The sequence below is a fragment of the Pteropus medius genome, unplaced genomic scaffold (genome assembly GCF_902729225.1).
Source record: "Pteropus medius unplaced genomic scaffold, Ma_sr-lr_union100, whole genome shotgun sequence".
Lineage (NCBI taxonomy): Eukaryota > Metazoa > Chordata > Mammalia > Chiroptera > Pteropodidae > Pteropus > Pteropus medius.
Genome location: NW_024344240.1, coordinates 13,994,983 through 14,021,489, shown reverse-complemented (window position 1 = coordinate 14,021,489; position 26,507 = coordinate 13,994,983). Strand labels below are relative to the sequence as shown.

The 26,507-nt window shown below is 30.8% G+C and overlaps 1 protein-coding gene across 1 annotated transcript in view; it reads left to right on the top strand.

Annotated features, from left to right (window-relative positions):
• MGAT4C (MGAT4 family member C) overlaps positions 1 to 26,507 on the top strand; it is a 629,597-nt gene that overhangs the window by 358,653 nt on the left and 244,437 nt on the right. Inside the window, exon 3 of the mRNA XM_039868986.1 lies at positions 18,427 to 18,484. The gene's annotated coding sequence lies outside the window, so the exon portion shown is untranslated. The remainder of the gene's footprint in view (positions 1 to 18,426; positions 18,485 to 26,507) is intronic.

The window sequence follows — 26,507 nt, the reverse complement described above, 5'->3', positions numbered from 1 at the left end:
ACCAAATCTGGAAAGTAGCCTTTATTTTTTCAAACATTATTTTTTTCATTAATCTCTTCTTCCTCACTTTCTGAGACATAGTGACACCTTGTGATATTGTGGCATAGGTCCTTTGGGTAGTTTTATATATTCAAATTTTATTTTCTCTCATCCAAATTGAATAAAATCTATTAGTCTACCTTCAAGTTCTGTGATTCTCTTATCTGTAATTTGATTTTTGGCGACTTTTTTTTTTTTTTTTTTTAATTTAGGGTTGTTATTTTTAAGTCCAAATTTTTCAGTGGTTTCTTCTTTGTAATATCTGGTTCTTTTCTGACAGCTTTACATTTCCAGGCATTTCAAGATTTGATTTCACTTATATTTGGGATATAAAACTGAAAGCAACAAATGATCAAGACAAATAAAAACTCATAGACACAGACAACAGTTTAGCAGTTACCAGAGGGAAAGGGGGAAGGGAGAAAGGTAAATATGAGATTCTGGATCTTATTAAAATCTTCTGGAGAATTTTGTTTTCTTTTGTTTGTTTTAGCATAAAATCAACTTGGTTAGGTTCAGATTAAATATTATGACCCAACTTCTATTAACAATAGTTCCATTTTTCAATATAGTTCCAATTGCCAAAGCCTTAGTAGTCATATTCTAGTCCACCCAACATGTTTACCAACCAGATACTAATTTGTCACCTGGAAGGTCATTTACTTCATTGATAAGTTTTCAAGCGTTTGGTATATTAATTAAGGTCAGTTTCATACATGCACAATTTAAGCCATGGATTTCATGTACAGATTTAAAGAATTGCTTTTTCTACCTTCATCCTCTTCATGATTACCCCATATTCTCTGAGTATTGGTAGCCTCAGTTTTGGCATTCTGATTATTATGCCAGAGTATTAACATCATTAATTTTGCAATTTCTTTAACTGGGCCCAGCTTGGAACAAAGTAACAAAAGAAAAAAAAAGATGAAAAAGAAAGTTTGTTCACATTTTTCATATGACAAAGGCCTCTTTTTTATTTCTATGTTAAGAAACAGTTTTTTGTTTTTTTTTAAATTTATTATTTATTATTATTAATTTTTTTTTGAGAGTTTTAGGTGCCCATAAGTCCACTGATGCCACCACCACTGCTGTCACTGCTGATTGTTACTACCACAGGAATGTAGGTTCATAACTGAGACTTGATTTGGGGCAGGGCTAGGAGAATAAAAAGAGAAAATAGAAATTTTAGAATTTCTTTCCTTGTTCTCCGTCCCATAGTGATCCCCTTCCCTACTTTCTGCACTAAAAGAAGAGAGATTTTCTTTGAGCTTTTGCTGTCTGTTCCTGCTACACAGTTTCAAGATTCAGTCTGCTCTATAGTCTAGGCCAAATTGATGAGAAAAACAATAAAACAAAGACCTCACTCCCATACAGGTCCTCCTTTGAGTTTTGATTTTCCTTCATTCTACAGGCTGCTACTTATTTTTTCAGAGTCTAAAGATGGTTGTTTATTTATTCTGCTGGAGAGTTTTAATTTTATTAGTTTTAATTTATTATTAGGAAGGATAAAGCATTCTGTATTTACTCTATCTTAGCCAATTCTAGAAGTCCTACCTTGTATTTTAAACAAATAATTTCTATAATTTATTGTTTGGAGACTAGACTCCAAAGGAAGCAAGTATTGAAAACGAGAGACCATTTAAGAGGCAATTACATTAATCTAAGTGAGAGATGATGATAGCTCTGTGGAAATGATGGGAGGCTGTTTGATTCTAAATGTGTTTTGAAGGTAAAATCAGTAGGATTTCCTAATAAATTGATGTAGTGTGTGAGAGGATGCTTTAAAAAATAATAAATAAGAAATTTTACTTTGGCTCGATGCCTTGTAACAGAACAACAAATGCAACTGAAAAGTCTTGTGAAATAGTGAGTAGAATGAAAACAAAAAAAAGATGCTTATGAATGAGGACAAGATATGATTCATAATCTGGTCACATAACGGAATGCTATATGGTCATAAAAGGGAAATAAAGAAGGTAAAGTTTGTATTGATATAGAAAGATTTCCAAGATATATTGTTAATTAAAAAGTCAATCTATAGTTAATTATGTCTAGTAATTAGGGCTATCATTGTGTAAAAGAAAAGTATATATGTAGGAAGAGAAAAATGGCTGGTAGATGATGGTGGGAGGGAGAATTTTTTTCATTGTGTATTCTTTTGCCATTAGTTGATTCATGTGCATGTATTATCTACACAAAATTAAATTTTTGAAGGATGTCAAAATTTTATAGTCTCAGATTTAATCAACAGATATTCATCAAGAACATGTCATGTTTAAGTCATTGTTTTAGATATTAGCTCATAAAAAGTTGAATAAGACATAAAACTCACCTTTAAAAATAAAATTATGGGGTAGATTTTTGTTTCATTTTGTTTTTGTTTTTGTTTTTTACTATTTAGTTATAATAAAAGCTTAGTAAAACAAAGCTACATGTAACAAAAGCTTAATAAAAGTAATCGGTAGACTAAACTTGATTTCAAATTAGTATCAATTAATGTGTCCATACCTATGTATTCCATGGGTATTATATAGTAAAACTGACTTCTTATTTACTTCTAATTTTCTATGTCATATTTTCCATGATTTTTACATATTAATTATAATGGTAATAATGAAAAGTAAAAAGAAACACAGCAATTCAACTATCTTAAAACAATTATTTCATATTGTGTTAGGTCCCTTTCACCCCTTGACCATATAAATGAATAATTTTACTTTTTACTATAAGAATCTTGACATAATTTTTCTATACTATATTAAATGGATATCTCATGTAGCTATTGTTATTATAATGTTAATTTTAAGGACTGATTAAGTTGGTGTACAATAATTTTATCCTAGTTAGATTGATTGTTTAAAATATTTGTTATTAAAATCAATGTTAAAATGGACATCTTAATGCAAAAAGGTTTATTTTCTTTTGATTTATTTCCTCAGAAATAAAATGATCGAGTAAATATAGATGTGTCTTTTTGGTAATTCTTCATAAACTTCTTTTAAACATTATTTTACTGACAATAATTGTCAGGATAATAATATTAATTTAATAATAATATTATTATTTAATAATTATTATTTAATAATATTATTAATTTAATATTATTATTAATTTAATATTAAATTAATAATAATATCAATCTTAATTTTAGATTTTTATTTATTTTGTTATAATTAAGAAATGTATTTAACATTCTCTCCTTCACTTTGATTCTATTTTAGACAAAATTTTATTATTCTTGATTATTCTGTACATCACAGAGGTTTTTGTTCCAACACATGTATTTCATAACCATATCTACTAGTTTTTTAGATAAGTTAGAAACTGACGAAAAAAGAAGGGTACAAGCATTGTTAAATATCATGGTGAAACTAAGCATTTTATATAATATATATAAGAGGATGAAAAGAATGTGAGGCAGATTTGGCCTATGTTTAAAACTAAACAACTTTCAGTATCTAGAGGATTGCCCCCTCCCTACTTCCAGACCAGAGATCTACTTGAACATGAATGTATTTTATTTGAAATAAATGTCATTTACTGCTGATATATATATATATATATATATATATATATATATATATATATATATATAATCCCTTTATGATACGATATCACAAGGTGTCAATGTCCCAGAAAATGAAGTAAAAAAGATTAATGAAGAAAAAAGTATGAAAAAAAAAGACTGAATATTTTCCAGATTTGGTAAAGGACATATATTTATACAGTTAATAAATGCAGAGAACCCTAAACAGGACAAACTCAAAGAAAACCACATCTTAATCAAACTGCTAAAAAACAAAGATAAAGATAAATGTGAGAGGGTTTTAAAAATCACCTTGGTTGAATGTTTTATCCAAATGGTTACCCAAAGACAATCAAACTTTTCACTACAAATATCCAAGCTTTTATTTGTTTGTGAAATTAGAGTCAAGGCTTAGATAAACAACTTTAAAAAATACAGTCATAAAATTGCAAGATTTTGACAGAAAACTCTTTACCCTAAAATGCTTCTTAATATGCATACCTATGTAACAAAACAAAATTATTTTAAAAACAAAAGACTCTTGAAAGATAAATGGAGATGGTTTCCAGTGGAGGAAAAATGAACATGAAAATAAATAACAGCAATAAAAAGTAAATAAAAAAGTAATTAAAGACTCTCTAAAAAGAGATGTTTTGTCGGTTTATATTATCACCAGAAATGTATAATTATTCAAGTTTCACCATTCTTTTTGAAGATTAAATATCAAATATTTCCATTTAAAAAATGTGTTAAAAGTTGATACTTGATTTACTGGGAGTAGAAATGAATCAGATGTACAGTGAGCCTTACAAAATCTGAAACCCTCTGGTAACCACGAGTCCATTGTCCATGTCCCTGAGTCTCTGTTTGTCCAGAGGGTAGGGGTAGGGGAGGAGGGGAGAGGTAGATGGGGTAAAGGGGGTCAAATATATGGTAGCCGAAGGAAACTGGACTTTGGGTGGTAACCACATAATAGAATATATAGATGTCAAATTATAATATACACCTGAAAATTATATAATTGTATTAACCAATGTTACTCCAATAAACCTAAAAAAAAATCTGAAACCCAACCTAAAATTACCTGAGTCCCTTCTTGGATTAAGATGTTATGCCCCATTTTAAATGCCTACCAAAAGCTAAAGTTAATCTCCTCTTGAGGAAGATAAAATTACATAGTCTTTCCAAGTTTCCATATACAATATCTCACAATTAATATGTGAAAATATATCCCAGTTCTTTATGTGCTAATTTGTCATAACATTCTGAGGACATGGTGACCATATATGTGTAAAGTAATAGAAATAAATGAAAGTAATGATAAATTTAGTTTTAAGAAAATGCTATTGGATTCTAACTGAATAATTCTTAAAATATACTTAATTTTAATTAATACATGTGGTCCGTCTTTTTAAAATGAATAATATAATAATGCAAATTATATAATATAAATTTTAAGGAGTTTATCTTAATTATTTAAGAGAAAATATATTGAGAGCTTAATTTTAATTTCTCAGATTTGAAGAGACACTGTAGTGCCAATTTTTTTAAGTTGCCAAATATCAAAAAAGAAAAATGATAACAAAAAAAGACCCATATAAATAGACATTATTGTGATATCTGTGAATCCCAAGAATGAACTGAAGGCCCAAACCTTTTCAAGGATAAAAAAAAGGACCGCCTACTAAAGAATTAGCCTCATACAGATAGCTACAACACTGAGCAAATGCAGTGATGTTAGACATTCAAAATTCTGAAATTCTATACTCAGACAAACTATTATTCAAGTGCAAGAGCCATATAAATATAGTTTTATGTAACAAGAACACATAAAATTTACTTCTGAATAAACCTTTTTCTGAGAAAATTACTTAAATATGTAATCCAGCAAAACTAGGGTAAGATCAGAGGAATAGACATGCACAGCTACAAGACATGATGAAGCTTTCTAAAGATGTAGGTAAAAAAAAAATCAAGCTATGTAGCAGAATTAGAAAACAATTAGTTTAAGTAAATCAGAACAACAGTGGATTCAACCATAACTAACTTAAAAAGAAGAATGAACTATATTTAAAACAATGGAAAGAATGACTAAGGAGTGAATGTTATTAGTAACATAATGAGAAAAGCATTTGGGTTCTCTCTCAAGAAGGTAGGCAAATCCAAACAGTACATTTATTGCTAAAATGTGAGGTAAAATAAAATGTGGATAATTTTAAACAACTTATAAAGTACAAATAAAAATAATTTATTTTACCTAGCTATTTTTTTTTTATTGGTGCAGAGTTTGTGAAACTGGACTGAATATAAAGAAATAATTTATACACATGATTCTTAGCTACACTTAAACATTTATATATGTGAGTTTATGAATGTATGTGTGTGTGTTTTCATAATAATGCAAATGTTTATTAGGTAAGTTATGCACACTTATAATAACTCTAAAGATAAAATGATGAAGATACAGCAATACGTGTTGTAAGAGACTGCTATGGGCAAGTAAATGACATCAGATGGGATAACCTAGAAAAAATGGATAAATCCCTAGAAACATGAAACCTACCAAGACTGAATCAGGAAGAAATAGAAAACTTGAGGGGAAAAAAAACAGCAGTATAGAGATTAAATTAGTGATTAAAAACCTCTCAGCATAGAGAAGCCCAGGACCAAACGGCTTCTTTGGTGAATTTTACCAAACATTTTAATAAGAATTGAGACCAATTCTTCTCAAACTCTTCCCAAAAATTGATGATGAGGGAAACTTCCAAACTCATTTTATGAGTCCAGGATTACTCTCATACCTAAGCCAAGTAAGGACATTAAAAGAAAAGAAAATTACAAGCCAATATTCCTCATGAACATAAATGCACAATACTCAGCCAGCAAATCAAATTCAATAGCACATTAAAAGGATAATACGCAGTGATCAAGTGTGGTATTTACTCCTGGGGACCCAGAGTGATTCAACATATGCAAATCTATAAATGTGATATACCACATTAACAAAATAAAGGATAAAAATCATATGATCATCTCAATAGATAAAGAAAAAAAGATTTGACAAAATACAACATCCTTTCATGATAAATACTTTGATAATTAGTTATAGAAGAAATGTACCTCAACATAATAAAGCACATATATGAGAAAGCTAACATCACATTCAATGGTGAAAAGCTAAAAATTTTTTCTCTAAGATCAAGAACAAGACAAGTATGCCCACTGTACCACTCCCATTCAGTATAATACTGGATATCTTAGCCAGAACAAATAGGTAAAAAAAGAAATAAAAGACCTCTGACTTAAAAAGTAAGAAGTAAAATTATCTGTTGGCAAATGACATGATCTTGTATATAAAAAACCCTAAAAGGTTCCACCAAAAATTGTTAGAACTAAGAAACAAATTCAATAAAATTGTAGAATACAATGTCAACATGCAATCAGTTGCTTTTCTACACACTGACAATGAACTGTCTGCAAAAGACATTTAAAAACTCCACTTATAATAGCATAAAAAATACTTAGGAATAAATTTTGCTAAGGAGATACAGGGTTAGTAAACTGAAAACTATAAAACACTAATGAAAGAAACTTAAAACACAAATTAAAAAGTATCATATTATTTATGGATTAGAAGAATTAATATTATTAAAATATCTATACCATGCAAAGTCATCTTCAGATTTAATGCATATTTAAGTCTAACAATCTATCAAAATTCCATGTATAAAATTTAAGCAGCAAATTTTGTAGATATATAAGACACAATTCACAAAAGATCTGCAATAGCTAAAGCAGTCTTGAGCAAGAACAAAGCAGGAGGCATTACACTTCCTGACTTCAAATTATATTATAAGCTATATTAATTAAAATAATATGGTACTGGCATGAAAACAGACACATAGACCAATGGAACAGAACTGAGAACCCAGAAATCGTCCCGCATTTATAGAGTAAACCAATTTTGACAAAGACTTCAAGAATATACAATGGGAAAAGGATAGTCTCTTCAATAAATAGTGTTTGAAAGACATCCACATGCAAAATAATGAAATTAGGCACTTTCCTTAAACTATGCACAAAAATCAACTCAAAATGAATTTAAAAAAACTTAAACATAAGACTTAAAACTATAAAACTCCTAGAAAAAAAAAATTGGTGTTGACAATTTAGGGGAAAATTTACACCAAAAGCACAAGCAAGATAAGCTAAAATCAACAATTGGACTACATCAAACTAAAAAGTTTCTACACAGTAATGTAAACAAACAATGGAATGAAAAGAACCCGTATGCACAGTAATCCCCTCCTTATCCGCAGTTTTACTTTTGGCAGTTGCTGTTACCTGCAATCAACTGAAGTACAAAAATATTAAATAAAAACTTTCACTAATAAACAATTAATATGTGTTTAAATTGCATGCTTTTCTGAATAGCGTGATAAAAATCTTGTGCTGGTGTCTGTGATACCTAGGATATAAATCACCTCTTGATCCTGCATATCCACGCTATATACTATACCCACCTGTTAGTTACTTAGTAGCCACCTCAGTTATCAGATTAATTGTCAAAATTATCACAGTGCTTGTGTTCAAGTAACCCAAAAGCCAAGAGTAGATACGCAGAGAAGCTGCAAAGTGCTTCCTTTAAGGGAAAAGGTGAGTACAGTATAAGATATTTTGAGAAAGAGACCACATTCACATGACTTTTCTACAGTATATTGTTATAATTGTTCTATTTTATTATTAGTTGTGGTTTTTAATCTCTTATTATACCTCATTTATAAATTAAACTTTATCATGGGTATGTATATATATGAAAAAACAGTACACATAGGGTTTGGTACTATCTGCAGTTTCAAGTATCAACTGGGGATCTTGAAATGTATATTCTCTGTATAAGAGGTGGGGACTACTGTAAACCATACATCTTATAAGGAAATAACATCCAAAATATATAAGGAAACATATAACTCAATAGCAAAAATCAAACTACCCAAATAAAAATAAAGGACCTGAATTGTTATTTTTTTAAAGAAGATATACAAATGGCCAATGGATATATAAAAAGATGCTCAATGACACTAATCATTAGAAAAAATGCAAATTAAAATTACGATGAGATATAACATTAAACCTGTTTTAATGTTTATTATTAAAAAGTCAAAAGATAACAACTGTAGGCAAGAGAAGGAGAAAAGAGAACCTTTGTGCATCATTTGTAGGCAAGTAAATGGGTATAGCCATTATAAAAAATAGTATATAAGTTTCTCAAGAAATTAGAAATGGAGTTACCATAATTCCAGAAGTAGAATTTCTGGATTTATATCCAAAAGATACACAATTATTATCTCAAAAAGATATTTGTGCCCCCATGTTTATTACAGCATTATTCACAGTAGCCAATATATCGAAACAACCCAAGTGTCCATGGAGGAGTGAATGGATAAAGAAAATGTCATATATGCACACATACACATACACACACACACACACACACACACACACACACACGATGAATGAAAAATAATATACAATGAAACATTGTTCATCCTTAAAAAAGAGAGAAATCCTGTCACTGCTTGAGACAACATTGATGGATCTGGAGGACATTTTGCTCAGTCAAGTAGGCTAGGCACTGGAAGACAGACAAATACTGCATGATCTCATTTACATGTGGAATCTAAAAATGTTATACTCATAAAAGTAGAAAGTAGAATGGTGGTTAGCAGGGGATGGGAAAAATAAGGAGATGTTAGTTAAACAGTACAGAGTTTCTGTTACGTGACATAAATTTGTTCTGGAGAGCCGATGTGCAGCATGGTGACCATAGCTAATAAATACTGTATTGTATACCTAAAATTTGCTGAGAGTAATTCTTAAATGTCTTATCACAAAAAGAAAAGGTAACTATGTGAGTCTGTGAAAGTGTTAATTAGTTCGATTGTGGTAATCATACAACAATGCATGTGTATATCAAAACATCTCATTGTAAGACTTAAATATATGTTATTTTTATTTATCAATTATACTTAAATAGAGATGATTAAAAAAAAGAGACTTAAGGTCAGTCACGACTTTATATATATTCTTAGCATTTTTAAATGAGTATATTACATTTTCTTGAATGTATTATGTGAGAATTATATTGGTACATCTGAAATATTTTGTATTAACATTTCCAAAAGAAAAAATCAACACGAGATTATGCTGCATAAGTAATGGAATATTTCTTCAATGATTTTATCAGTATTCTTAGGATTTTTTATAGGACATATACAAGGTAAAAGAAACGTGTGCACCTGTAAGTAATTGTCCCAGTAGTGACAAACTAAAATAGAAATAAGCAGTTATTTGATAGTCAAAGATGTCACATAATTAATCCAAAGGATATCAGCAACTTTGGGGGAATCTTATGTTTGGTTCTTTAGATGTCATCCTACCATTGCCCCTATACAGACACACACTGAGAAAAGACAGAACTGTATGCTTGGTATTTGACACTCAAAAGAAGCAACCTTTTTCTCGACTAAGTATTTTGTATTTTATAGATTTTTTAAACACATCTGTGAAGTCTCTATTCAATGTACGTAAGGTATGATTAATTCAAATATGTCTGATACTTCTAAAGCACTAAAAAAATAAATAATAGAGAAAAATAATTTAATTTTAATTATATTTATCTGTATTACTTAACAGTATTTGACAAAAATTTAAGAAGTGCTATTTTTCAGACCCCTATTCTCCTACCCCATATACTCTCCCTCCTGCCCCCCGCCACAGGTCAGCTGTTCTTCTTTGGAATAGCAAAACTGCACGCAAAAAAAAAAAGTAGTGTATTTCATTCTTCAGGCCCTTACCTAATCAATTAAAAACAAGATCTCTTTTGACAAAAGACTCCCTAAAATAAGTTTTAAAATAAGAACACAAATATAATTTCATTTTACAGTATATTCACTCCCGATTCTTTGGACAGAACATCTTTCTCTCAAGTCTATTAAGATCATCCATATCCCTCTTAAATGGTTGTTTCCTTGATATTTCTACTCCATCTATTAAGAGATTGCCTTTGAAATTTAAATATCAGGCTATCTTCTGGGGACAAGAGAGGAAGCAGGATAAATTTACGAATGTGCCTATTCATTTCATTCTGTAGGACAGTTCTGTTTTCAGCTTAAAATAAGTAACAGGAAAATTTAGCAAAGAGGCAGAATGAAGAAATAGTAGAGCTGCAAAATGTCTCCCAATTCAGGTCATCACTGTATGGATTCATTGTTTGGTATGAAAAGATTAGCCAACACAGAAAGTATTCACTCATATATAAGCACACAGACACATGAAAAACACATTCAAAAGCCGTAGAAGAATGCCTTCCTGCTGCTATGGCTTAACTTCAGTAGTTTTTAACATCAAGAATTGACTGAAAGAAGCTTCATAAAAGTGAAAAGAAAGTAGTCAGAGATGGAGATAGATAAGATGTTGAAGTCTCATTAGGTTGCTGATGGGATATATTTGAAAGTAGACAAAATATAAGAGATAGTCTTGCATCTTCATGTGTATATCTGGAAAGCACTTGAGGTTTGCCTTTGTGCTTGCCATACTAAATTTTGCAGTTCTTGATATTTCAAACCATAAAGCCAGTTTTAATCCTAGGATTCCCTTATTTAACATTTTGGGGCAGTAAACAAAGGGAAATATGTGATAAAAAAAAAAGTATTTTACCAAGACTCATTTTCTAAAAGTTTAGTAAAATTGAAAACACAGTTTAATGATTCAAAATACTTAAAAAAAATTTAAGTGGAATTTTTCATAAGAAAAAAATATTCATATTTCTCCTATTTACCTTTCTAATAGATCACTATATTGTTTAATGTGGCAATAGAATCATCTGAATAGCCACCTTTCAGTTTCAGTTCTGAAAGGTGTTTCCAATAAGGTGAAAACTGGTTACAGGTCAGCGCTTAGAATGGCTCCTTTCAGGGGCCTACTAAGCTAAAATATGTGTCTTTTTGCCCTCTTCCTTTTCTACATTCTGCTTCCTGAAACTTGTAAAGGCTGTAACTGAAGTAGCAATATTCCATATACCTTGTAGGTGGAAGCTATTGGCTAAAACTATAAAACCAGACAAGGTCCTGGGACTTTGATAACCACAAAGCTACTAAAACAGCCCTGGACTTCCTATCTCAATCTCACTTGAGTCATTTTCTTTATGTATCTATCATCTCTCTCTCTCTCTCTCTCTCTCTCTCTCTCTCTCTCTTTCTCTCTCTTTTTCTCATCATGTATCTATCATGTATCTATCTATCTATCTATCTATCTATCTATCTATCTATCTCTCATCTATCATCTATCTACTTTCCATTATTATTATTATTATTATTATTAATTATTATTACTATTCTGTGTTATTTACATTTGCACCTCATCTAACTTTTGGAAACAGTCTTGATGAGGACAACATAAAATAGTACACTTTTTTACAGAGCACTTTGGTAATTTTAGTTGATGATTTTTATTGACTATTTTCTATGAATCCATCATTCCAAGTGCATGGTGTTCTGCCTACTCACACATTATTTATTCATCAAATGTTTACTGAGTCTGGCATTGCTTTAGGTGCTGGGGATAGTATCAGAAGAAAAAACTTTATTTCTACCTCTTACGTTTAGTACTGAGACTTGCAAATTATACTGACAAAAAGAGTAATAAGAGAAAATGCCTATGTTTCTTTAATTTTACATGCAAGGGAGCTAGCTCCACAGAGAATTGAACCTCACAAGAAGTGGTTAAACTTGGAAGCTTATACAGTATTTTTAACAAAGGACAACAAATTGTGGACTATATAAGTAAATGGAGTTGGGCTTCTGTGGGCAGTGTAAATTGTGGGAGGGTAATATATTGGTAACTAAAGGAAGACAGAGCTATTTTAGTAAGGTTTTTTATTTATTTATTTATTTATTTATTTTTTACTTTTAAGACTCATCTCAGTACTGATTCTACTTCTTCATGGCCATAAAAATCTCACAGAGAAGGAATTTTTGGTGGTCTTCATTTCTCTGAATTTCTGCTTTTAATCACATAAGGGAAGCTCTGAGAAGGCTTCTTTCTGCATCTGTTGATTCTCAATACCCTAAAGATCAAAGTAACCTGTAGTAAAAAATGACCTATATTGAGGTGGCATATTCTTATCTCCTTCAGGATATATTACAATATAAAAGCCAACAGGATCTCTACCCTTGTGGGACATAAAACTGATGATAATTTTGTCAATAATCATGTGAAATAGCAACTGTGACACTTGCTAGAAAGGCTAGAAATTCTTTATTCCCAGATATTGTTGAGGGAGGTAGTGAGAATAGTAAGCCAGGACTGAGACAGCTGGTAGAGTTCTCTATACAAAAAGAAATTTCTGTAGTAAAGAATAAATGTTATGTGTTAGGCTCTAACTCTTGGCAACTCTATGAGTGAGCGATGTCCACAATATCCTGTCCTTAAAAGCCCTGCTCAGCTCTTGTATACTCAGGCCTATGGCTTCGTTTTTGGAGTCATTTCACCTCAAATTTGGTTTTCCTCCCTTCCTGCTGCCTTCTATTCTTTCCAACATTATTGTATCTTCCAGAGAACCCTACTTTCTCGTGATGTGCCCAGGTAAGACATCTTCAGTTTTGTCATTTTTGCCTCTAGTGATGTTTGTTCTAGGATCCACTTTTTGTCTTTTTGAGAGTCCAGAGTATCTACAGAGCTCTCATTCAGCATCATATTTCAATTTTTTTGTCTATCAGCTTTCTTCACTGTCCAACTTTTGCACCTTACATAGTAAATGGTAATACAAGGATGTAAATGACTTTAGCCTTGTCTTTAATGACACGGTTTTGCTCTTAAAACAATAAATATTTTCCAAAACAAAGTGTCATATATTTCTTAAAGGATGTTATAAAATAGAGAAGAAGGTGATAAAAGAAATATATGAGATAGATCTGGTAATATAAGATTTAGATGAAAATTATACCAGCAGAAGAAACAGTGAAGGATTGGTACATTTGAGGAAAACATAATTATTGTTGTGAGAGTATCTAGATATTGTTATATATGTTAATGTGTGTGTGTGTGTGTGTGTGTGTGTGTGTGTGTGCACATACACTGTAAGAAAGGATATAATCAGAGGCTGTAGTAAAGAGTTTCAATTTTAGAATTTCATTTAAGTAAAATAGAAATTCAATAGAACTTTTCTGATTGCAGATTTGTTTGGGATGGATAAACATATTTTTAATATGTTTATTAAATACAAGGTCATTTAGAAGATTGAGTGGTCATATAAGAAAAATATGTACTATTAAAGATTTTTATTTAAAGTAGATTATATTTGGTTTTCAAGAAGGCAAATATTCTATTCCTTCTTTATAATCTACCTGAAATATTCTTTCCTTTATAAAGCTACTGTGATTTCATCCTCTTCGTGCTTTCTATTGTTGAAATAGTTTCTTCTATTTCTCCAAAGCTCTTTGATTCTTTAATAATTTCCTAGATTATAGTAGCCCATTCTAAGCTTCAGATACTCCAAAAACAACTCTATTACTGTAGTTCCCCCTTATCCATGGGACATAAGTTCCAAGACTCTCAGTGGTTACCTGATACCATAAATAGTACTATATATCCTATATATACTATGTTTTTTTCCTATACATACATACTTATGATAAAGTTTAATTTATAATTTAGTCAAAGAAAGATATTAACAACAATAATAATAAAATAACAATAAATTAAAATAATAAAATAATATAATAATATAATATAAAATAATATAATAATAAAACAGTATACTATAAGTTATGAGAATGTGATCTCTCTCGAAATATCTTATTGGACTGTACTCATATTTTCACTTAAAGAAAGCACTTTACAGCTTCTCTTTGGCGTATCTGAATTGCCAGCATCACCACTCTTGCACTTTGGGGCCATTATTAAATAAAATAAGAATTACTTGAACACAAGTATTGATATACCATGACAGTCAATCTGATAACTAAGACAGCTACTAAGTGACTTACAGGTGGGCAGTGTATACAGCAAAACAAAAAGCTATAATTCATGTCTTGGGTGGGACAGAGCGGGTCAGTGTGAGATTTTTCTCATGCTACTCAGGACAATACACAATTTGAACCCATGAATCATTTATTTCTGAATTTTTTTATTTAATATTTTGGACCATGATTGACCATGGGTAACTTAAACCAATGAATACAAAATTATGGAAAAGGAAGGACTACTGTATAGCACTTTTTGCATAGGGATTAAGAGCACAGGCTCTGGATCCAAACTGGTTGGAATCTGAGTTCCTCTACATGTTATGTAAATTGGGCAAATTACTTATCTTCTATGTGCTCCAATTTTCTCATGTGTAAAATGGGAATAATAATAATATCTATCTGTTATTAACATGTAAGTTAATACATGTAAGTAGCATAAAGCAGTATCTGACAAATAAATATGCTAAAATAAGTATTAGCTCTTTCTTATAGATTATTGTCGTATTATATATTGTAGATGACATCCAGTCAACTGATTTGCTTGATTAAACAAAACTCCTCACATTAAACATACTAATTGATGCCCACAAAAATATCTACTACATAGTTTATTATCCAAACAAAGAAACTTTTATGAGTGAAAGTCGATGCTATCAATAATTACAAGCAGACAGCACTTAATAAACAGAGGATGTTTACTCTATTATTAGGCCATTCTGTTATAAACTCATTACTTCCACACGTTGACTTTTAATTAATATACCTGCAGATATTTACTCAAAATTTTATCTACTATTACCTGTTCTCAAGCTCAGAGCACAGCATTCACTTCTTAATTTTCAAAATATTCTTCTGTCTTCAGAATGCTATTTCAAAAATGTAAACTTGATAATGCTTTTCCATGTTAAAACTGCTTCGGCAGTTTCTCTTTTCTTCAAACTCTTCCCCATGACTCTCATGGCCTGGTATAGAGAATGTATTTCATCAATATCATCATAGATTGTTCTCTATCATCATCATCAATTGTCGTTGTCATCGGTTATTTTCCATGTACCAAGACTTATGCTGAATACTTTATGTGGAATTTCCCTTTTAGTCCTCACAAAACCTAGGTATTTTTATTTCCCCATTTATGCAATGGAGAAACTGAGATTGAGAGGTTAGACTACTTGCCTAATATTATAACAAATTGTGAGAAGTAGAATTTGATTTCAAACCTGATAGTCTGATACCGGAGCTCTTGCCATTGAACCTTGTTGTATGGCCTTCATTATAAATATGTTGATTAAAAGAAAAAAATGAGCAACCATACAATTGAATAAGTGCTTTATTCCATCTTTCCCAGTTATATCTTAGCCTCGTGTCCTGCCAGTCACCTCCATCATTGTATAGAATCCAGCCATTCTGACCTGACATTTCATTGCACTGAAATGTCTATTTTGAACTTTTATACATGTTGGGCTCTCTTCTGAAGCATTTTTCCTGTTCGATTTGCTTGAATGATACCTCATCATCAGTGAAGGAATTGATTTGACGACACTTATTCTATTACACTTTTCATCATCTAGTATACTTTTATTAGGTGCCCCATTCTGTTCTTGACATAATATTGATCACATTGTGTTTTAAATGTCAATTTACATGTCTCAGTCTCCCACTAAATTGTAGGTATTATGAAGACTACAATGTCTACTTTCCCTACCACTGAATTACTAGTGTCCCTGCACATAATAGACATTTAAGAATGCGAAAAAAAATTGCACCAGATGGACTTAAACAGGCAAGGAAGCCTATTCAAGACTATTGAAAAAGGGGGAAGATATTGAACTTAACTCTGCTGAAATACAAAGTGGGAGATTTTAATAAGATCTGATATGACTTAGTGTAAAAATACTAGAAGGTGTTAAGTGAGAGCTTGGTCAGTGTAGTTAGGTCACCTGTGTTTGTTAAGAGTGCTTATTAAAATTAGGCTCCTACACTCACATAGAGACTAACAGATAGAGACACTATCTTTCTTGATATTTCTATGTCAAAGGAATGGCTCTAAAATCCTGGATTGTAAAACTGAAGAGATTGGGAGAAGATTTACATCTCGAAAGAAAGAGAAATAATTTACAATTGCAAGGTTAAAGTAAACATTCTAAACAAAGAGAGGTCAGGACCTAGATTCAGAAGAAACATGTCTGAAGTTTAATCAAGCTGAGGGGAATTGTAAGGCAATCTTAGTGAAAATCTATTTGTTGATTTAATGAATAATTAACCAGAAAATTTGAGCACTCCATTATATACTAAAAAACTCTTGATATGTAGTGATTAAGAGCTATCACATTGTTACTTTGGGGGCGATCTAAATTTGTCCTTGCCTCGGTGGCACTGAGGAGACCTCGGTTCTTTCCGCTGACACAGTGAAGAATTACAGATCAGCAAAATTTAGGAAAAATATGGTTTATTAAAGCATGTTTCAGGAGAGAAACAGGCTACACCAGAGTTGGCTGCAGCCACTTAAATTCAGGAAATAAACATTATATTGGCCCCTAATGAGTGTTACAGGGATGGTGCTAGATGACTGGCACACTAGATCATCTGATTGGCATTTGGCTATTACATAACTCTTTGTCTACTGAGCATACATTACCCAGAATTCAGTCTGTTCTAATTAGATTCAAGAACTTCCAGGCATATGTTCGATATTATAATGATGATATTATGAGGCTAATGTCAAGCAAGTACAGTGTATGTACTAACTGCGCAGATGTTTGTGACTGGCCTAAACCAGTGGCTATTTTGTAGTTTTTTACTTCCTTGTATTTTAGGATGTAAGGATTTTTTACCTGCAAAATGGGAGTTTCTGAGAGGTCTTAAGGGTGCTCCCTGGTTGGGCCTGCATTCCCCAGTCACTCATGTCTACCTAACTGCCTAACAATATGGCTTTGTATTTATATAATTTAAATAAAGTGTTGAACAATATACACATGACATTTGGCTTTTTAAAAATTCAAACTAATTGTTCTGATTATATTTTCATATTTTTCTAATGCATAAAAATAAACTAACATAATATGACACTTGACAAGTAGAGTTTAATGTTTTAATTGAACATTATAGTTCTCCATTTAATGACACTTCTAAGTAATTACTAATGACATTAAGTGCATTGTATGTAAATAAAAATATAAACATAGTAGGTAGATAGAGCAGAAATAATAATTGTATTGCCTGCTAACTAACATTCTTACATATTTTAAATCGTATTTAAAATTGCTTAAATTATTGTGGCTCCAAAGGACATATGTACCCAATCTAATTAAACCTATGTAATTTTAAAGAAGGTAAGTTTAGTAGCTATGTTTATATTGCTTGGTGTCATTGAATGTTATTGGTAATGTTTTCAAAGTATTTTTGCTTACTTTTTTCACATATTTAGACTCCTATAAATAGCCTCATATATAGCACAGCAGTTAATTTAGCTAAATTTCTTATATTGTACATTCCCTAAATTATAATTTCTTTTTCCTTCCCAATGTCACCCTTGCCTTGCCCAATTCTCGATGCTCAACCATCATGCATGTCTATGGAAGTTAATCCCAGACTAGAATTTCATTAACTCACCCATAGCCATAGTTGAATTTCTACAGTAATAAATTCATTGGGCAGAAATTTTGCAAAGATTGGGAGGAGGAGGAAGGGTAAATCCTTTACATTTGAAAAGACTAAATTTACAAATCAGTACTCTTTAATGAAATTTTTTTCTCCTTGACTGGGGGTTTATTTGCATGCATTCTAAGTGGCAGTATCATGAGAAACTAAGATTTTTGTCATTTTGGTTTAACACAGACTCGCCCAGGCAGCACAGCCCTGATTTTGCATGAGAACGATCAACAGAACCTAAAATGTGAGTCCTGTTGATTTGTGCTATTGAAGTCCCCTATGCTATCTAATTGACCTAGTGACATGACCTGGACTTTATTATGATATATAATAAAAGACTTGATTAAATGTAATTGTAGACTATAAGAAATGCAGGAAGTGAGAAATAATGTATGTTTTATTGTCCAATTTAAAAGACTTCTAGTAATTGATAGATACTTAACTTAGAAGAAGATAATGCATTTGTGCTATTCGTTGATATTCAGTTTAAAACATAGTTTTATATAATTTGATATTCCAATTTATTTATGGTTGCTAAGATATATAAATAAGATCCCTTACAAGTAAACATTCCCATGTTGTTTTGTACATAATTCATTTTTTAAAATCTTTTCTATTACCAGTATTCCTAAATATTTAGAGCATATATTTACCATTTCAATTTTTGTTTTTGTTTTTAATGAAATAAGTAGTTGGTTAAAGATAAAAGCTTCGTACACCTTTCTCGTTCTGTTATAAATCTGTTTGTCAGCTACTAATTGTTGGCATCTCTTCTCCCTGTTTGACCTCTGAGGAACTCTTTGATAACCTGCCATTTTGTTCTGAACTTTGCCATGGCTACAACTCTGGAGTATCAGAACTGTCAAAAATAAACGTAAAAGAGCAAAAGGCACAGAGCTTATGAAAGTTAGAGACAACATAGGCTTAGTATCGACTGATGAATTTTCCACTGGCAGATAGTTTGCACTTTATCCTATTTGCTGTCATAGTACCTGAAATAATAAGAAGACTTTCCCCTCCAGTAATGGATGATGGGGGCTGTTTGCTTTGTGAGAATCTGCCAAGGCAACATACCATGTGGCTTTATCTTTGAAAGTGAGAGTGAAACAAGCTTTCCTGGCTTCAGATAAGTGACTTAGAAGGAATTCTATTCAGATGTACCTGTCACTAATTTATCTGAAGGTTTTGTGATTCATACATACTGTTCTGTGTGCAATGAAGCATTAAATTGGTTTCCTCTGGGAGCAGGTCACATTCAGGGGTCCTCAGATCTATGCTGTGCGATGGTGCATGCTTGAGTCATATGGCCTCTTCCTACTGAATTTCCATCTGTTAGAAGACAGGTAACTTGAATGTATGTGAGATGATCTCTTGGAATATTTCAACAACAAAGAGGTTAACAAAACTTAACCATTTATTAGTGTACAAGTATTTGTAACAAAAAGTTAATCAACACTTCTGCTGGTAGCACAGTCGTTTATTGTGATAAGTAGTTATAGATATGTTTCCCAATAATGATCTAGCTCTTGAATAATACATTTTGTGTTTTTTGTTTGCTTGTTTATTTATTTAAAAAAAAAAGATATGTGCTTCAGTGCATTAATTTGTACTGAAAAAAATCAGAGCTGATCTGAAACAGGTCTCACCAAAGAAAAAGCTTTGGAAAATATATTTCCAATTTCAATATAGTTTTCTACTGTGGACATATCACCTTATTACTCTGTGTAGTTTGAGAGAAAATGACAAACCTTGTAAAATGAGACAGATACTGGTTCAAATTTGAAAGGAGCATAAAAGAAAGAAGTGCTTATTTCTGTGTATTAAAATTGTGCTGAGAGACCAGTACAGATTCATTTTTTTTTGAATATGAGATATTTAGTAAATGCAAAAAGCCTTCTTTAGTTTATTATTTCCATGATGGGGTATATAAAACTAAAACCTAATTATCTTCCTTTGCTTTTTAAGTGTGCTCCATTTTGTGTAAAATGAAGTCAGTAAATGGCAAAGAGTTAGTTAAATGAGAATAATCAATGAAATCTTTCTAAAATTTTATAGTTGTTTTTGTCATGCTTCATAGCAATTTCAACTGTGGGTAAATCAGTAATATAAATTGATATGTTTTCTATATTTTTCCAATTTAAAATTGTTTCTTATAGTCTATATTGCAGTTCAAAGCAAACTTGATCATTTCATGACATAGCAAAAGGAAAACTCTTCCAACTGAATGAAAATGGTGATTTTATGCTGCACTTATATGATATATATATATATATATATATATATATATATAATCCCAATTATAAAAATATTAAACTTTTAACATGAACCACAATTTCTTTATTAATGAATTAAAGCATAATTAGAGCAGTACTGTGAGAACCTATTAGATCATTTATGCATAATTCATAATTTTAAATAAGATATTCTTTACATTTCCCAATCTTTAAATTAGACTGTGACCTTAAATCCTTGTAATGTCTCCTAATAAACAGCAAGATGAAATAAATATATTTAATAATAGTATTTTATGGTTTCAAAATGTTCTGGTAAACATTTCTCTGAAAAAAAAAAACAAAACAGAACCAGTTCATGTCACTGAAAAAAATACCATTATACCGTATGCAAAGTGCATATAATTCGGTATATTTCTGCCTTCTTCTCTCCATTCTAATTTTTTCATAGAGAATAAAAAATGTCTAAATTTTTCATTTCCATATCTTTATTAAAATTTATAACCTCACTATGAGGTATTTTCTTTTTTTATTTAGAAAAACTATTTAAAAACAGACTAAACTTATATTATCTTTAAAGTAATTCAAGCAAAGAACCATTTTGTTAAAGACATTTAAAAGATTTAACAAGTATTTTGTTGTACAGAATGAAATGATATTTTTAACAATTATTTCTATTATAAATTTTCCTCTGTTCTTTACATGAGTAACTTCCCACTTTACAGAATCTGCTTAAATAGCTTAAATGTTATCACTTCAAAAAGTATTTTCTCACCACCTTTTGTAGATTTCTTAGACCTTATAGCATTTACCATACTTTTAAGCATTTTACATATATATATGAAAGAATCAACTTGTTTATCAGTGTGTTTCTTCTACAAAACTTAAGCAGAATGTCCAGTGCCTAGCATAGTACCTGAAACATAATAGTCAATAAAATTTGCTGAGAGAATAAAATAGGATAATGAAAACAAAATAATTTCATAATTAAGAACATAAGTATAATGTGTCTATTAAATACATAGTACTAAAAGTTATATAATTTTCAGTTTATTTAACAAAATAATTGCAAATACAGACTGCATACAAATAGAGGAGTTAGCAAGCCTCACACTTCAGTATTTTTCTCACTATACAACTAAAGCCTATCAAAATATAATAAGTGCCATGGAATAAATAACTATTGCCTAGGGAATGAGGAATATTTTTTTGTAGATATCTTTTTAAATAATTTAAAGAAAAACAAAAAAATATATAATTATTAAAAACATCTATTTCACAAGCATTTATTGAGAGTTGACTGTGTAAAACTGTGCAAAGTCTACCGGGAATTTACAGTGGTAAATTGTTTTAACTTTCACCTGATGAAATCAATATATAGTAAAAAAAATTCAATATACACTTTTAAAAAATACAGTAGATCTTTACTATAAAGCAGAAGTCAAAATATTAATAGTATTTAGCAGAACTAGAGTGTATTTTCAGATATAGGAAATAGCAATAGCATATTGCTGAGAGTAATTTGATACTAAGCTTTAAAGAAACTGAAGGAATTCTTAGCACAGAGATTGGCACAAGAAAAGACCTGAAGTTTTTTTAGAAAGAATCAGTTGCTTATTTCAACAGGTATATCAGTTAACTGTAGGAGGATATATTATGTTTGGCAGCTACTATAGATAGAAATTATATTCAAAAGTAGATTAGGACAAAATTGTGGAAGATTTAACACTAGTCAAGGACTTGAGATTCTGTTGGCTTGTAGCTCTGCCCCTGAAAATGTCTAATCTCTTCTTGTTTCAGAAGCATAGAAAATAAGAATGTGGTTATTTTGAATAATAGTCCAGAAAAAATATGGTACTAGAGATACTATAGTTATTTTCTTTTTGTGTGTGCTATATACATGCATATATACATACACATGCATGCATCCCACACACACGTGTGTATGTTAGGTATATATGTATGACATAGTATGATTTTATTTTACAAAATAGATGAGAGGAAGAATCAGTGTTAATTTGTATAGAAACTATTAAGGACGTTGAGACTACATCTATCTTTTTTTTCCAGCTATAAAAAAATGATCATGTCATAATGGAAAAATATATATCTTTGTTTTTCCTTCTACCTTGGCAGGGTGGGATGGGGGGAGAGAGACTGGTTCTAATATGAGTACATTGCCCCATGAATAAAATATTCCCAAGAGTTTACTTGTATAACGGAAAGGTGAGAAGAGAATAGCCTGAGTAAATACGGTTCATGCTAAAATAAATACCAAAATATTCTTCTGGGAGAACAGACACAATTGTTTAACCCACGTCTCTATTCTTGCATGTGTCCTCCCAATGTGCTTATACTTACCTTGAATACCTTAGAGTATAACTTTCATGCTCTTTATTTAAAAAGTGCATGTCAAAATCTCCATTATATTAATTGTTTTAATGGAATTAGTGAAGAGTTAATTAATCATGAATACATAGACAAAGAAATTCTATGGACAATTTCTTGGCAGGGAACAATTAGGTTGAAATGTCATTTTTAGCAGTGCGTTAGGAATGTGCCAATTAAAGTACAGATAAAATCTTTAGAAATATGAGCTCTTAGTTATTTTGTTTTCTAACAATAAGAAACAGAGACTAAGAGCTTAGTACCTAGGTGTAAATATGCTTTTTAACTTTCTAAAACCAGACATTTTTTAAAAATTCTATTTGCTGCTAATTCCTTTTGTTGACTGTGTTTTCCATGATGACAAATTTAAAGTATAGAGGGATGCTGGCTAGAATGAAAGGTCATATCAGTTTGTTAAAAAGCTTTGTCAAGACTCTGGCCTTAGTATCTTAATGGAATGTCAAGAATCCTCTCATGCTTTCAGTGTTTCTTTCTCACACAATACTGTATCATAGGATCAGTTCTACAGAAGGTAAAATAGTTTCTTTCGGCATTTGTTTGCCATGCTTTCTTCATCAGTCTTATAATTTTATGTTTCTTGCATCTAGAATGCATATTATTACAAATATTATTCTATTTCTAAATAAACCTAGAAATCAGACATACTGCTTGGCAAGTCAAGTAGTAAATTTGTCCATTTAAATCTTGTTTATACATCTATTGTCAATATGTATTGTTCTTATTTAGTAAAGACATTGTTAACTCAATAAAGTTAAGAATAGACAACTAATCCATTTGAGAAACTATCTTGACAATTCTCATCCTTCTTGCCTTTTATTCTGAGCTCTAAATATGCTGAATGAACTTGTTCAGGCTTTCTTTAGTGCCCTCTTCTCTTATTCTTCCAGAATTTCACATGCATTGTTATTAGTGTTAGCTAGAGTAGTCTTTCTCCATTCCCTATCATTCTTTTATTACTTGGTTTTAATTTTTTAATGACTCCATTAGAAGTTATCTTTTCTGAGGAACTTGTCCTAAACTACTGACCCATGGTCAAATTGCCTCCTGTTTGTACCTTGAGATTTTCTCTAATGTAACACATTTCAGACTATAGACAGTGCTCATTTATATGTCTGTTTTTCTAAGAAACTGTATATTCAGTAGAGAGTATAGCACCTGGTACATAGTAGATGTTGAAAATCCTCTATTAAAGAATGAACATATTTTATACCTCTAGAATCTCATTGCAGCAATTTTGACTCATGCCATTCCATTTTTGTGATGATAAAGGTATAATATCATATAAACAATAAACATTTAAAAGCCAAATTTCAGGTAAAGGTGATAGACTGAACACTTACCTCTGCTTCGTTGCATCCTAGAAATCCACTAAAACAACACTAAAGAGTGTTGTGTTTTTATTTCAAACACAAAGTAATAATATAATTGACATCATACTGCAGATTTCCCCAGTCTTAGTTATTTGCAGCACATGATACCTCTGGTTTCAGGGATAAAGGATGGTGTAGGGTGGAGGCAAAAAAATAGCTTGGTTAAAAATGAAGAACTTTAGTTCTCTGAATATTTTGTATGTTGGAAATAGCATCCAGTTCTTGGTGGCAATATCTTCATATATCTCTAAGCTTATTAAGTCAGAATTTTTGTTTATTTTGAGATCTTATTTTATTATCTCAATTTTCTCCAGTTGTTGGTTTCATATTTTTTAAATTAACAAAAACTCATGATGCACAAGAAGCTTCGATTTTTATTAGGCTTACTTAGCTTTAAGAAAGGATACACATCAGAGAACGTTAAGCAGTGTTGGAACTTATGTGAATCAACTGAGGCACTCATTTTGAATACAAAATTTAAGAGTACACCAGTTAATTCAGTAATCCAAATAAATAATACTTTAATATAATATTTTAAAAATAGTTAATGAATAAATAAAATGAACAAAATAATAATTTAAAAGTAAAGGCAAGATCATTTTGCCTCAGCTCCAATATGGCTCAAAAGAAGACTGGAATATAGTTTTGGGAGGAAAGTGAGAGCAATTCCCAGGAAGCAAAGCAAAAAGATAGAAAGATAAAAACTTTTTTTAAAAAAAAGCAAATTGGTGAATTCATCTAGGAGTTTCAACATTTGAATTATTGAATTAAAAATAAAATGGATGAGGAAATCACCAGTGAAATAATTCAATACAGTTTTCCAGAAGTAAAAAGCATAATTTTCCAAACTGTAAGGCCCACTATGTACTTAGTACAGTAAATGAAAAAAAAAAGTGAGGCCTCCACTGTAAAATTTTAGGAATACAGCTATTACTGCAAATTTCCAGGGATGAGGGCAGACAGGTGCAAAATACTGGAAACTAGCAAGAATTGGGATTTTTGAACTGAACTTGTTTTCTACCAAATTCAGATACTCTCACAAACCATAAGCTTGAAAAGCAAAGATATCTATAGAAATTTAGATAATAAATGTTCTTGAAGGAAAGAACAAGTTGATGAATAAAATCTAGGAAATACCCAGCTCTACAAATATTAAGATGTACAATACCAAAGATCAGCTTGTGCTCTGTTAAGAACTATAACTATGATTAGTCAAAAATTTCTGAGAAGTATTAGTCAAATGTAAGCATAGATTAAATATCACTTTAGATAATCAAGGTGTCAAAGCATTAATTTTCATGCATTCTTTATCAGAAACATATTAAAAAATATTCTCTACAAAAACAAGAGAGCATACCAAAAAATACACACACACACACACAATGAGAAATTTAAATGAGAGGCAACAGATACCCCCAGAATAATAGTGTAGGGAAAACCAAGATAACAGCTGTGTGCCAGACAGAGAACAGGCCAAATGTGAGCATATCAGAAGGCTCTGTGAGAAATATCTCCAGAAAGAGAAAACTGATAGACTATTTACTCTGTTTGATTAGTTTGAGAGGCAATTTAGACAGCTAGTAGTGTTTAGGATGAAAAAATAGTAACAACTAAAAGAAATCCAAGTAAAGTTACCTCTTGGAAAAATCAAAAGAGATACTTAAAATGTGAAAACAAACCTACATTGACTATAGAACTATGACATAAATAACATTTATATGGTCAAAATTTGGATTTTTATTTAGCGTATATCATAATAAAATTAAATTAGGAGGAAATAGTTGTAGGAAGTTTGTGCATGTATAGGTAATGTAGGAGGAAGAAAAGAATATTAAATTCTCAACTCTCCTAATGAATAGTCAATATATGGTACCTAAAATTGAAAATAAAATGGAGCAAGAAGTAGCATTAAGACAGTAGTTACACTTAAAGGTTGAAAGCTTTTGCAGGGCTAGGGGAAAGAAAATGAGAAATTGCAAGGTGACTGCTGTTTCTGTAAGTAAAATAAAATGTACAAACTATTTCAAAGTAAACCCTCAAGAAATGATCTTGATTACTACTGTAACTTCCACTAAATGGACTAATTATTAATACCTTATTTAAATATACTTTACAAAGTCATACATGCAAATACAAAACACAAAATATGCATACACACATACAATTGAGCCTAATTAAAAAGTTTTTGAAGTGTTATTTAACCACTGATATTCATTCTTTACTTGATTATATGTGTGTGTGTGTGTGTGTGTGTGTG